Source organism: Pipistrellus kuhlii, unplaced genomic scaffold (genome assembly GCF_014108245.1).
Source record: "Pipistrellus kuhlii isolate mPipKuh1 unplaced genomic scaffold, mPipKuh1.p scaffold_m20_p_1, whole genome shotgun sequence".
NCBI lineage: Eukaryota > Metazoa > Chordata > Mammalia > Chiroptera > Vespertilionidae > Pipistrellus > Pipistrellus kuhlii.
The window spans coordinates 189,227,043-189,240,561 of record NW_023425404.1 but is presented as its reverse complement, the minus strand read 5'-3'; the positions used below and the strand labels follow the sequence as shown (position 1 = coordinate 189,240,561).

The 13,519-nt window shown below is 37.2% G+C and overlaps 1 protein-coding gene across 4 annotated transcripts in view; it reads right to left on the bottom strand.

Annotated features, from left to right (window-relative positions):
• The window catches only part of KCNIP4 (potassium voltage-gated channel interacting protein 4), a 913,574-nt gene that overhangs the window by 206,679 nt on the left and 693,376 nt on the right, over positions 1 to 13,519 (bottom strand). The window lies entirely within an intron of this gene.

Genomic DNA, 13,519 nt, shown 5'->3' with positions numbered 1-13,519 from the left:
TTGCATGTGCTTTTAATGGATATGTGTCTGGGATGACATTTGCAATGATTTGTGTGAGATCATTAAATTTAATTTCTTGTCTAAGTTGCTAGTTGGTTCTTGTTCTCACCTTTAATACACTTGCCTCTGTGATGAATTTGTTAGAACAGATAGTTTCCAACATACTGAATCATTTACCTTGCCTGCAAAGGCCAAAGCTAATTTTAATATGTATTAAAAATTTAGAGATTAGAGTATCTTATTAATGATCAAATAAAACAAGCACAGTGGTTGAGATTGCTCTGTAGCAACTACTAACAAGAGATGTGGCTCTGAGACATGCAGCAAACCAGAAATGCATAAGCATCTTAGTTTCCTAAGTCACAACTCAAGTTCCTGTTCCTGTGTACAGAGCAAATTCTCACAGATGGTCATGTGCAGCCATTGGAAAGCCAAGAAGTATAGAATCTCTGATACCAAGACTTCACTGACTAGGAGGCTAGTGTAAATGATAGAAGTGGTGAGTGTTTATGGAAACAAAGGGAAGGGAACTTCCATTTATTAAGAATTTATTGTGTATTGTTGAAGTGAACACCTTCTGTGCTCTGCCTGGATCCCCTTGTTGCCCAGTCACACCAGCTTCTAGTGTCTCTCACTGCTTCGGAAAAGTGTTCACTTCATCTATTGGCCTGCATTTGTGACTCAGCTTGGGATGATAGCTTTGGGGTTGCTGGAGACCCTGTGTTCACTGGGGCAGACAGTGGAATCATTTTATGCCTATTTTAAAAATAAAATGCATTAGTTAGAAGTTACCTGATTATGGTCACACTGTATCCTGTAGTCAAATGGATAATGAGGGAGGAGGGAAGTCCTAGTCTCTTAAGTCTTGGCTGATTCTTAAGCATGATTTGCACAATACAGCTTCTCTCTACAGAATCACACTGAAATCATACCCTCTTTCTCTCCTCTTTCCAGTCTTCCTTCCCCCATGCTTTATCTCCTTTCTCCTGAAAGCACTTCTTTTTTTGTTGTTGTTTGTTTTTATTAATCCTTACCTCAGGATATTTTCCCATTGGTTTTCTTTTTCTTTCTTTCTTTTTTTTTTTTTTTTTTTTTTTTAGAGTGGAAGAGAGAGGGAAAAACAGAGAGAAACACTGATGTGAGAGAAACACATCAATTGGTTGGCTCTTGCATGCACTGTGACCAGGGGCCAGGCTGGGGAAGAGCCTGCAACCAAGGTTCTTGCCCTTGGCTGGAACTGAACCTGGGACTCCTTGGTCCACAGGCCAACTCTCTATCTACTGAGCCAAACTGGCTAGGGCTGGAAGACTTCTTTAATAAGTCATTTGTTCAGTAGTCCTTGTCTTAGTGTCTTCTTGAGACAAGCTGTGTGCTATGACTTTTGCATATAATATATGCACCATGCCTTTTACATGGGCTGTATTACAAATGATATGCCTTTGATCTATGCTGCATATTTATTATGTAAAACAATTCTAAGAATAGGTCAAAGTTCAGAGATTTTAATTAACTTGCATAGTATCATAGAGGTATTAGTCGGTAGTGGTATGTGTCTATCGAATCCTAATTTTATTCTTTTATTATGTTTTATACTCAGCATAGGCAAGGGGTATGAAATGCATAAATGATACTTTGGGAATAAATGCATTTGAAGATTTATGATTTCTATAAACCAGGCCTAATGCAAGCGCTAATTTCTTATCAAGAAGACATAATTTGAGGAGGAAAAAATAATCACAGGTTTGTAATCTATGTTTGCTGAAAAAAGTATCAGGCATATCTGTAAAACAAGTCTTAGAAACTGCTATATGGATCATTTTATGCCTATTTTAAAAGTAAAATGCATTAGTTAGAAGTTACCTGATTCACCATAACATTGTCTTTTTTAGATACAAATCATTCCAAACATTAGGTTGATAAAGTCATCCTTGCTGCCTACCAAGGAAGTTAAGAGCTTGGCAGAAAATGATGAAGCTCCAGCAAACTTTCAGCTTAGACTACTTACAGCAAATTAGTTCAAATTCATGGTTTCAAATGAATAGAATTATAGTTACATTTAGCTTGATCTTTCTCACTGATAACTTCCACGGTGTTTCTACCATATTTAGTTTTATAAGGTAACTATGAAAAGAAACAGAAAATGCTTTTTACAACATCCACCATAAAACATTCCTCTTAGGGTGTCATTAAATTTACCCCAAACATCTCATTATATTTTGCTTTTTTTCCTTTATTGCCTTCAGTGCTTGGGGAACCCAGAGATGCCACAGCTGCAGGGCTGTTTATGACTCATACCAAAAGCACTGACAACAGTCTCATGAATATATGACTTCAAGACTGGCCTCCTCCCACTTTTCCACTTTCCCAAAGCTTCCTGGTCAGACACACAAATACTGCCCACTTTGCCTGCTGTGACTCCCTTGCCCCAAAATCAGGTGGCAGCAATATGGGGGAGAGGGTGGAGGTGGCAAAAGTGATAAAGTTCAAGTCCTACCACACAGTTGGAGGAATGACTGATAATAAACTCTCTGAAAACAGGATGCTAATCTCTAAACATTAGTTGCACAAGTGTAGATTTAACTCATGCACATTAAATGTGAAGCATTTTATAAATATCAACGTTGTGAAGAGAGTACTACTACCTTCTTGCTTTACAGATGAGTCTGAGAGTCAGAGCAATTGATAACTCACTCCAGTAAGTGAATGAGCAGAGATTCAAAGTCATGCTCAAGTTCAGTGCCCTAGTTCCTTTATGATGTATCCTTGGGCTCTGAAGTCCAAAATGGGAAAGGCAGCATCATAGGGAGGGAAAGCCACAGTGAATTCTCTAGGTCAGCATTCTCATGTCTGCATTGAGACAGTTTACACAATACAGTCACAATATAATCATCCTCTTTTATTGCAATGCCACTTTAGGCAGAATGGCCATAGATGAGTGAGAGGGAAACTTGACATGACAGTCATAGAATCGATATAGCTGCACATATAAGCTTCAAGAGAGAGAAGCAGAGAAGAGGGAAGCAGAGAAGTCCTTTAATCCTAGAGAGACTTACTCACTTAAGGGCACTTGAGTCCCATGTAAAGACCTAGTATTTTATTCTATACTATATCTATTAAACACATTCCTATTGGGTACCTATTATGTGCCAGATCCCTGCCCTCAAAGAACTTACTTTTTAGTAGAAGACATAAAATCAACTAGACTATTTCAAGTTATAACTGCTACTAAGAAAATAAAATGAGCCATGGCCTCTGTGGCTCAAGTGGTTGGAGCATTGTCCTATGCGCTGAAGGGCCAGGGATTTGATTCCAGGTGAGGCACATACCCAGGTTGTGGGTTTGATCCCCAGTCAGGGTATACATGGGAGGCAACCAATCAATGTCTCTTCTCTCTCCCTTCATTTCTCTCTAAAATTAATAAAAACATATCCTAGGGTAAAGGAAAATAAAGAAAAGATAATGATACAATGAAGAGTGAAATTATATTCCTTTTGTTTATTCACTAGTGGCCTGGTACACAAAATTCACGCATGGGGGAGGGGTTTCCCTCAGCCCAGCCTGCACCCTCTTCAATCAGGAACCCCTTGGGGGATGTCTGACTAAAACAGGGATCAGGCCTAAACCAACAGTCAGACATCCCTCTCATAACCTGGCTCCTAACGCTTACTGGCTGATCACCCCTAACTGCCTTTGCCTGCCTGCCTAATTGCCCCTAACTGCCCTCCCCTGCCAGCCTGATCTCACTGCCAGATGTCCTCCTCTGTTGACCTGGTCATCCCCAACTTCCCTCCCCTGCTGGCCTGATCTTGCTCCCCCAATGGCCTCCCCTGCCAGCCTAGTTGCCCCAAAATGCCCTCCCTGCTAGCCTGATTACCCCTAATGGCCTCTGCCTTGGCCCTCACCACCATGGCTTTGTCCAGAAGGAAGTCAGATATCCAGAAGACGGCCACTCCACCCAGTCTAATTAGCATATTATGCTTTTAGTAGTATAGATTATATATAAGATAGTATTGTTTAAATGGGGAGAGGGAGTACTTTTTCATCAGGAGAAGATGATCTTGGCAGACAAAAACACATAATTCCTATATCTGGACTGATAGCCAACCATTTGCACTATACTGTCAAACTTGTCATTAAAAAATTGAACAATTTTCTTAGATCTTACACCAAACAACTGTTGTCATTGAAACCTCTCCTCAGCCCCAACCTTAGGTTCTGCCTTTGCAGTTTACCCAGCTTAGGTTTTGATTGGTCAGTTTCTATGCCAATCAGCGTGGAAAGCTTCACCTCCTAGGCAGCCATTGACTCCTCACACTTCACCCAGATTAGGTTCTGATTGGTCAGTTTCTACACCAGTCAGCATCTCCGGGCTTATCAGTGGGCCGGCTGATCAGTGAGATGGGGCTGATCAGCAGCCCCAGCAGAGGTCCCAGAGAAAGAGAGGCATGGGGGCTGGACAGGCCCAGAGCAAAAGAGAGATGCAAGTGCTGATCAATAGCTGCCATGAAAGCTATAGATCAGACCCTGCTTCTCTCTCCCCAGGCCTCTCTCCAGGCCTGATCCCAGCCCCCTTGACGGTCAGTGCTGGGTCACTATGGCAACCCAGCACTGACTTCTGGTCTGTGGAGTCTTCAGTCATTTGGGGTGTTATGTATACTTTGTTTTTATATATTAGGATATGACTACTTTCTCTAATAGACTAAGATTCTAGGAGTGATATATTTACTTTTTTTATCTTTACATGCCTAGCATTTAGCATGGTTGTAGATATTCAAGCTATTCAACTGGCACTCATTTAATGAATTAATAGACTTATGGACATAGGACGCAGTTGTCAAAGAAGTGCTCTGAAGTGTTGCTAGTGGAGCAAAAATGAAGAGCTCAAAGAGAGGCATACTTTCTCCACTGAAACTGAAGTCACACACTTTTAGACTTTCCCTCTGACACATTTGGTGTTCCCATAGCAGTAGACAGACTGTTTACTCTGTCACATTATCCACTAGGGGCCACTTTCCTTGAACACTTTAAAGAGAACAAGGTCTCAAACAGCTATTTTCTAGGAAGGATAAAAGATAATAAAAAGGGAAAATAAATTTAGGGCGTTAGGACTTTGAGGACCTGGGTTTCTTAGTTGGTTTTAGAAGGAAGTTCACTCACAACATTGCAGCCGATCCTCTTACAGAAGGAAAAATAGTCACATATCAAAAGTGCATCTTGATTTTTAACTGCTATTGCATCTCGTAAATTGTCTCCAACTAAATTCTAAAAACTTTCACAATATAATCATACTCTTTTTAATTGCAGTGCTACTTTAGGCAGGATATATGTGAAAAACAAGATTTTTTTTTAAAGAAACCATACAACTGACACTTCAGGTTAGCCTTGACTAAATCAATATTAGGAGTTACTAGAGAGTAGTGATGAGATTTCAGGCCCTAAAGATATAAAAACAGGATAGCAAGTGTGCAGATGAAAACAACAAGAGATGCTTTCAAATGCCTTATCTAGAAATATATATTCTTTTTCAAGTAGAAAAAGAGTTATTTCCCTGTTCTCTTATATTTTGGTTAACTTTCTTCATGTGTTAAGATAAATACATTTTTTTAAAACTTTCAGTGGAACTCAATTTTGAAGAACATAAAAATTACCATAAAAAACCAGACCAATCAATACTCTACAATCTTTATTTTCTCAGCTTCTTATCTTCTTTAACCCTAATACTCTTTTGTAGCAAGGATTGTTCATAATATAGATGAATAGCTGCTGAGATAAAATAAGATTGATATTGTATAGTGACATAATAATGATTTCTGATAATACATATGAACATCTGACACATTCTAGATACATCATTGACTCTCAGTGAAATTGTGCCATTCCTTTAGATTCCTCATAGGGTCTTTATATTTCATAAATAACTGGCCCCCTAGAATTATAGGTCATAATGTCCACTGTCTCTGTTTAATTGCTCTATGAAATATTATTTCAGAGATTTCTCAGGCAGTCTCAAACTTAAAAATGTAGCTTCACATTAAAAAAAAAAGAAAGAAACACAAAACACTAACCATGTAAAGTGATTTAAAAATAAAGTAATAGCATTTGGATTCTGGAGCAAGAAAGACAGAAGGAGGGCCTTCTCAAATACAGAATGAGGTCTCAGGTCCCAGAAGATACACAAATAGGGTGCTAAATGTGCAGATGGAAAAGAGGCTTTCAAATGCCTTGTCCATAAACATATGAAGTTCATATCTCAAAAATCCCACATCTGGGAAAGATACAAGTGAAAGCTCACATCGTGGGCTCTGTTTGTTGCTGACCACAATGGCAAGCAAATAGGAACTCATTCTAGGAAAATGCAAAGAAGCTTGAAATGATCTTCTGATGATGACAAAATCTAAGCTTTTCTGTCTGTACAGTAACTAGAGGAAAACATCGTTGGAGACATCATCAAAGCACAAGGAGACAGCACAACTGTAAATATCTGGAGGCAAATATTATTTATCTAAATAAAACATCATGGATTTGGCAGCCGATAACTTCCATTACTGAATCAGCATGAAGTGAAGAAAGTAAGAACCAGAAGTGGGTTTCATGATAGCCCTGACATTTGCTACTGTGCCTTTAGCTATAAAATACAGACTATGTTCCTAACCATTTTTGGGGGCTGGCGTAAGTATTGGATTATATGACCCCTATGCAAACAGCAAGTACAGTACAGTGCTGGATCAGGCCAGATGCTCACTCAACAGCATTCTCCCTTCCCTGCCTCCTTCCTTTGGACATATCTCATGAATGATCTCAATAAATCCCATTATTGACCTTGATTAAATGAAGATTGATTCAGTAGGGCTTGGGTGGGGCATAAGATTCTGCATTTCTAATAAATTTCCAGATCCAGATGATAGGGTAATGAAGGTCCATGGACCACACTTTGAGTAGCAAAACCCTGGAATATTTTAAGCAGTTAACTGCTACACGTCCAAAATGGAAACCACCTCCACATGCCATGATATTTTGAATTTAAAAAGGTCCACCTCTTATGTCTATAGACACATATACAAATGGTTGAAGGACTCCTAATATTCATTATCTGTTTTGTGTCAAAGTATTTCCTTTCTTCAACTCGTCACTAATTCTGATTCCACAAGTATAACAAGCCTCAAGCAGTTGAAAGAATCACAATCCCAAACTGCTGGCAAGTCTTGGTTTTCTATGCTATTCTCCTCTGGATCCTACTGAGTATAGATTATACAGCAGTTTAGCTGAAGGGCACAGTTAAAAGCAGTCCTTTGATAATACAGCCAACATGAAGCCATAGCTCTCACGTGCATATTTTAATTGTTGGGTAAATGGAATCATGGAAAAACGTACAGAGAAACCTGAAGGGGAAAAGATGAAGAATAAAAAACATGATGTGCCTTTCAAATAGAAATAATGCCTGTCATTTATAAAGTACTTGCCATGCTTCAGGCATATCATTTTATTAGTAATGAAATACTCTAGAAATGAGTGATTATCTGAGTAATTTGATAAACTTAGCTATTGCCATTGTTTGGTGCTATATTGCTAGAGTTCCCCCCAGTGACTGTGAAGTGGTAGGCATTTAAATATGAGAATGAAACATTTTAATTTGATATGGTTGACAAGGTTATTTGATGGGGCTGTCACAATGACAGCACATTTCCAATGCATTTATTGAGATTACCTGTGCTGACTGAACTTCAAAAGGCAGTACAATGCAAATGAAAAGAGTTATATAACACAGAATTATCATGCTTTCTAGTGAGAAAACACTATCTGTGCTGAGGAACACTATTGGTCCTAATCATGTGAAAATGTTAGATGCTTTGTAACTTCTGTTTTAAGCTTCAAAGTCGGAGTAAAAGTAGAAGCAGGTAGGATTTAGACTTGACACCAAGTTAGGAAATATCCTTTTTGAAAAGGAGAAGTATTTGAGGGAGAGAGTAACTAACTGAGTAAAGATCAGTTTTATAGATATTTTTAATGAAGCCTGTTTCAAGATGAGACCTGCTGCACCTTGTCTCTGTAAGAGGAGAAGCCCTAAAGAACAAAATGTATTATAAAAGGCACACTCATAGGACTGCTGCCTTCTCTGTCTGTGAAAGTATTGACATGAGTGAATCAACATGAAATATATAATAATGTTTCAAACATTAATCACAGAAAGTTCCAATGGTTTTAAACTATATCACCTCAATGACAAATACATATAATATCTATCATCATATTAAAATTTACTGCATGTTCATCTCTTTTTCTAAGGCTTTTCTTGTCAGCATATTAATTTACCCCTTGATGATTTTTTTTTTCTTATCATCCTAGCAAGACTTTGAGCATAAGAATAAGGATAAAGTCATAGGATTCTTGGAATCACTGTCTCTACCATACAATGATTGGCATAATCTCATGAATGCTGTGAGTAGGAGAGGGAATAAGGGAGGGAGGGAGGAAGGAAGGGAGGGAAGGGAGGGAGAGAAAACTTTTTAATTATCTCCACTGAGGTCACAGGCATATGGAATAGAGACACATTATCCCTGCCCTAATCCTTGAGTGACAAAACATAATTGATCTTGAATAAGTGTTTGAACTGTGTGAATCCACTTACATGCAGATTTTTTCAATAAGTACTGTAAATGTATTTTTCTTCCTTAGAATTTACTTAATATTTTTTCTCCAGCATACCTTATATAATATATAAAACATACAAAATATGTGTTAATGGACAGTTTATTTAATCAGTAAGGCTTCTGATTAACAGTAGACTATTAGTTAAGGTCTGAGGGAGTCAAAACTTATACACATATTTTTGACTGTGTGGGGGGTTGGCACTCTAAACCCACTTCATGTTCAAGGGCAATTGTAATATGTAACAATGATGAATTGCTCCTTTAAGCTACTATGTTTCTGGCTGATTTGCTATATAGCTATAGATAATTGGTCTACTCCTTCCTGGTGATTAACTCCTGCCTGTCCAACCTCATGTCTATTGACTTAGCCCTAATTCATACATTCTAGGGCTCATTGTTTATCCCATGGACTGAAAACAATGGACTAGAAAAAGCCAGTCTTTCGTTGTAATTATTATTAGTTAAAATGAACTTGTGGGAACACTTTATTACTAAACTCCATTCATCTCAAAACTCATCTCTATATACCCACTTATTCAGTATCCAGAGGAGTTAGAAGGTGCTTTTATGCATTTATTTGTTTAAAAGCATTTGTTTCTGTTAGCTACAAAACCCTTTAGGACAGGGACCCTATGTGCTTTATCTCCAAGTTGTAGTTACCCACCTGAAGTAACCAGCAAATACTAATATGTTTACACAAAAGTAAATAAATGAAAATTAAATTGGCAATGTCATATAAACCTAGGTATAAATATTTAGGGGGGTGTTCTATATCTTCTTTTACTTTCAAACCATGTGAGGCTACTACAAAATCACAATATAATACAAGAAGACTGGATAATGGTGACATAGTTTTAGAATCTTCTTTAAATATAAGAAAATATTTGCAGCAGATGGCCATAAGCAATTTAGTTTAAATTAATATAAAATAATTGAGGAGAAAATTTCTCTTTATTTCAAAATAATGTCTCTTGGGCTACAAGGCAAACATATGTAAACATTTATCAAATACTAGTAGCCCTGCACATGAATTTGTGCACCAGTAGCTCTCTGCTGCCCTCCTGTAGCTCTCTGCCCCCTGTTCCACCCCCCTGTAGCTCTCCTGCCTCATAGCTTGCTGCCCTGCCCTCTTCTCTAGCTTTCCACCTTCTGCCTTCTTGCTGCCCTGCCCTCTCCTGTAGCTCTCCACTGCCTGCTTGTAGTTTGTTGCTCCACCCTCCTGCAGATCCCTGATCCAGTGGTTACATGGTCAGTCATTATGTCTCAAGGCATAATGGATAATTAGCATATTCCTCTATTATTGTATAGGATGTTAGAAATCAACATATCTAAATAAATGTGGGAATGTTAAATCAAAGCAAAGTCCTCATAGGAAAGGACTGAAACAAAAAGATCATATCAGGCAAGAAGCATGTATTTCCAGGAATGTTCTCAAAATAGAAATCTGTTTTTACAAACTAAATGAAACCTGCAGGTGTACACTTCTGTAATCCCTTTACAGAAACAAACATGATCACATTAAGAAAAATCTGGTAGTTTATCCAATCAAGTAAACACTGATTAAAAATTAAAAGTGTTCATAGCAATAGCCAACATTTTTTTTTGGTTGATCACTCAGATTAAAAAAACACCAAGCTTATCTCAAGACATTCTAATTAGGTAAAGCTACTTGGTAAATTGAACAGTTGGAGATCAGAAGCATGCATCCAATTAAGAATGTCTTGGGCTGATTTTCTTTATCTGAACTTTTCTGTTTTATAGAATTTACTTCCCATGTAATACCCCATTGAAGAGAGTTGTATCCAAACCCGGCTTATTTTTAAAAAGTTTTTTACCCAAAAACTTAATTTTGCATACAATCTTTAACTTATGAAAGTATTGAGCTTCTACTAAAACTTGAGAGTGTGCAGTATGTTATACAAAAGGCTTTTTGTACTTGACATAGTGTTATGATTTGAATGCTTGTGTCTTCCCAAAATTTTCATGTTGAAGTCCTAACTCTCAACATGATGATATTAGAATGTGGAGCCTTTGGGATATAATCCTTTTAGAGAAGGGTAGGATCCTCATAATAGGGTTAATGCCTTTTTAAGAAGAGAACTTCTCTCTCTCTCTCTCTCTCTCTCTCTCTCTCTCTCTCTCTCTCTATATATATATATATATATATATATATATATATATATATCCTCCTCCTCCCATGTAAGAGTACAAGAAGGTAGGTATCTGGAGGCAAGAAAAGGCCTCTCATCAGAGTTTGACCAGATAAGCACCCTAATGTCAAACTTTTTGGTCTCTAGAATGACAAGAAATAAATGTTTATGGTTTAAGCCAGCCAGTCGTGGTGTTTGGTTGTACTAGCCCAAGCTAAGACATACAATATCTTGAGAATGACTTATGCATGGTAGATTTTTAGAAGTACTTATTGTTTGGCTATTCATTTTTACATGTAATGCAATTAGAAATAAGTTATTAATTGTATATTTCTGCATTTCACAGTATGGATGCTGCTGCTGTTGCCATTGGGTATCTTTGTGGGGAACCAATTAAGGACCAACAATACTTTTTGCACACTCTTTGTCTACATTGCCATCCTCCATGTAGAATGTCCTTAGCAATTCAAAAGGAGCCAGTTCTTCTTTGAGGTAGATTTTTTTCAATCACTTTTTAATATTTATTTTAAAAAGCACTTGCAATACCTTTCATTGTTCATCATTCATGAAGAAAGCCTTTGTTAGTGTAAAATGTAGCTGTTACAATTGTTGGCCAAAAAAATAAAATAAAAACACTCAACATAGCACTTTTAAACCTTATTTGATTTCCTCATATTTTTCCCCCAAAGAGTGATATGGACTTAAATCCATTTTTCCTAAAAAAGGATTAATCATTGTTTTTCATAATCATACTCACTTAGAGTCAAACAATAGTATCTTGGCTTGAAAGAGACTTTTACTACAAGGTTGGAATTAACTTTCTTTTTAAGTGGTTCCAAAATAACTCATAGCCTAGGGATATCTTAGATGTGAGAATTATCTGTTTCATTAGCTCTGTTAGGCTATATCTCACAGGAAAATTCTCCTGACTTACTAATGCATTTCAATCCATTGTTTGGAAAGCACTGGATAAGAATTGCAATAATAGCTAAAGCATATGAGGATGCTGGAAATTGAGATTCTCATTATTATAGCATGTTGGTTATCTGTATCTCATTCAATAGCATATTTTAAAAGTCTCACACTGACTTCCAAACAAGAGAAAATTAAAGAGTTTCAGTTATAAGATGCTATTTAAACTTATTGTGATAATATTTTATATTCAGAGATATTGAAAAGATAACTAAAGAATAGAAAAGAGATAAAAGAATGCATAAAGATTGTTAATGCTTGGTAGGCATGTAGCTCAGGGCACAATTCTATGACCTCAGGTATAAATATAAAAACTGGTCTAGACCCTATGTCTTTCTTCTAGCTGACTAATCAGGGTTTAGTAAGGCAGTAAAGAGAAAAGATACAAACTTTTGGTGTTCAATCAGGAAACATGCCTTGGGGTATTGTGCAACAAGTCTAAAGACTGATGGTCCAGAATAACAGAGGCAAAGGAGACCTAACTGAACAAGAGGAAAATTATGGTCCTTGTTCCCAACTCCATCTCTTGCAAATGATGGACAAAGAGCTGAATCACCTGTGAATTTTCAGAAATTAAATGGGCAGCACAGCAGTGTCAATGGAGTCAAGCTCCAGAGCTGGGCACGTATGAGTTCTACAGGGTATTATTTTTGTCCATAAGCATATCACTTACTCCTTCTAAACTTTAGTTTTTTCACTCACCTGTAATTCTAAAAATAGTGGTAGTGGCCTCATAACACTAAGGATATTAAATGCGATAATTGAAGGGTTGAAAACCACAATGCCCAATGCCTGGCAGCTTTACCAAGCCCTCATGATGTCCAATCATCATGCTCAATTATATTAATTATATATCTATATCTATATCTTTTTATCTATATCTATATCTATATCTATATCTATATCTATATCTATATCTATATCTATATCTATATCTATATCTATATCTATATCTCTATATCTATCTTTGGTAGAAGCCTAATTACTATATATATATATATATATATATATATATATATATATGTATACACACACACACACACACACACACACAGTATAGTAATCTCTGAATGCATAGTAATCTGGCCACTCAGGGAATATATATATTAGACTTCTAGCAAATTAGACTTCTAGCAAACAATTTGTACTCTCCTGTCTAGTGCAGAGGAAAGCTAAGAAGTGGCTGTCCACCCAAGAACTTCACTGCCTGCATTTCTTATTATTATTTCCTATATATTAATGCCTGCATTAATATATATATATTAGAGGCCCGGTGCATGAGTAGGGTCCGGCCAGCCTGGCCAGGGGGAGAGGACATGGGTGGTTGGCTGGCCTGCTTGCTGGTTGAACTCCTGGTCAAGGAGACAATTTGCATATTAACCTTTTATTATATAGGATATACACTGAGTGGCCAGATTATTATGCACTCAGAGATCATAATAATCAGGCCACTCAGTGTATATATGGTGTGTGTGGGGCTTTATCAATCTTTGGAAAAGCTCAATTAGCTAAACATTCTCCCCCCGACTCTGCCTCCAAAAATAAGCTATTTCCTAACACTGGGTGTTTGAATTCCAGTTTCTTAGCGTTCTGTTCAGGTATTATAGGTACATGCAAAAACTTTTACATTAATAAATGAGTACATTGACTGAATGTATTTCTAAAAGCTTTGGGTAACTATTCTAACAAGTGGTTTACCCATAGATTTGAGCTGATTGATAACAGGCTTAGAGTTAGATGCATAAAATA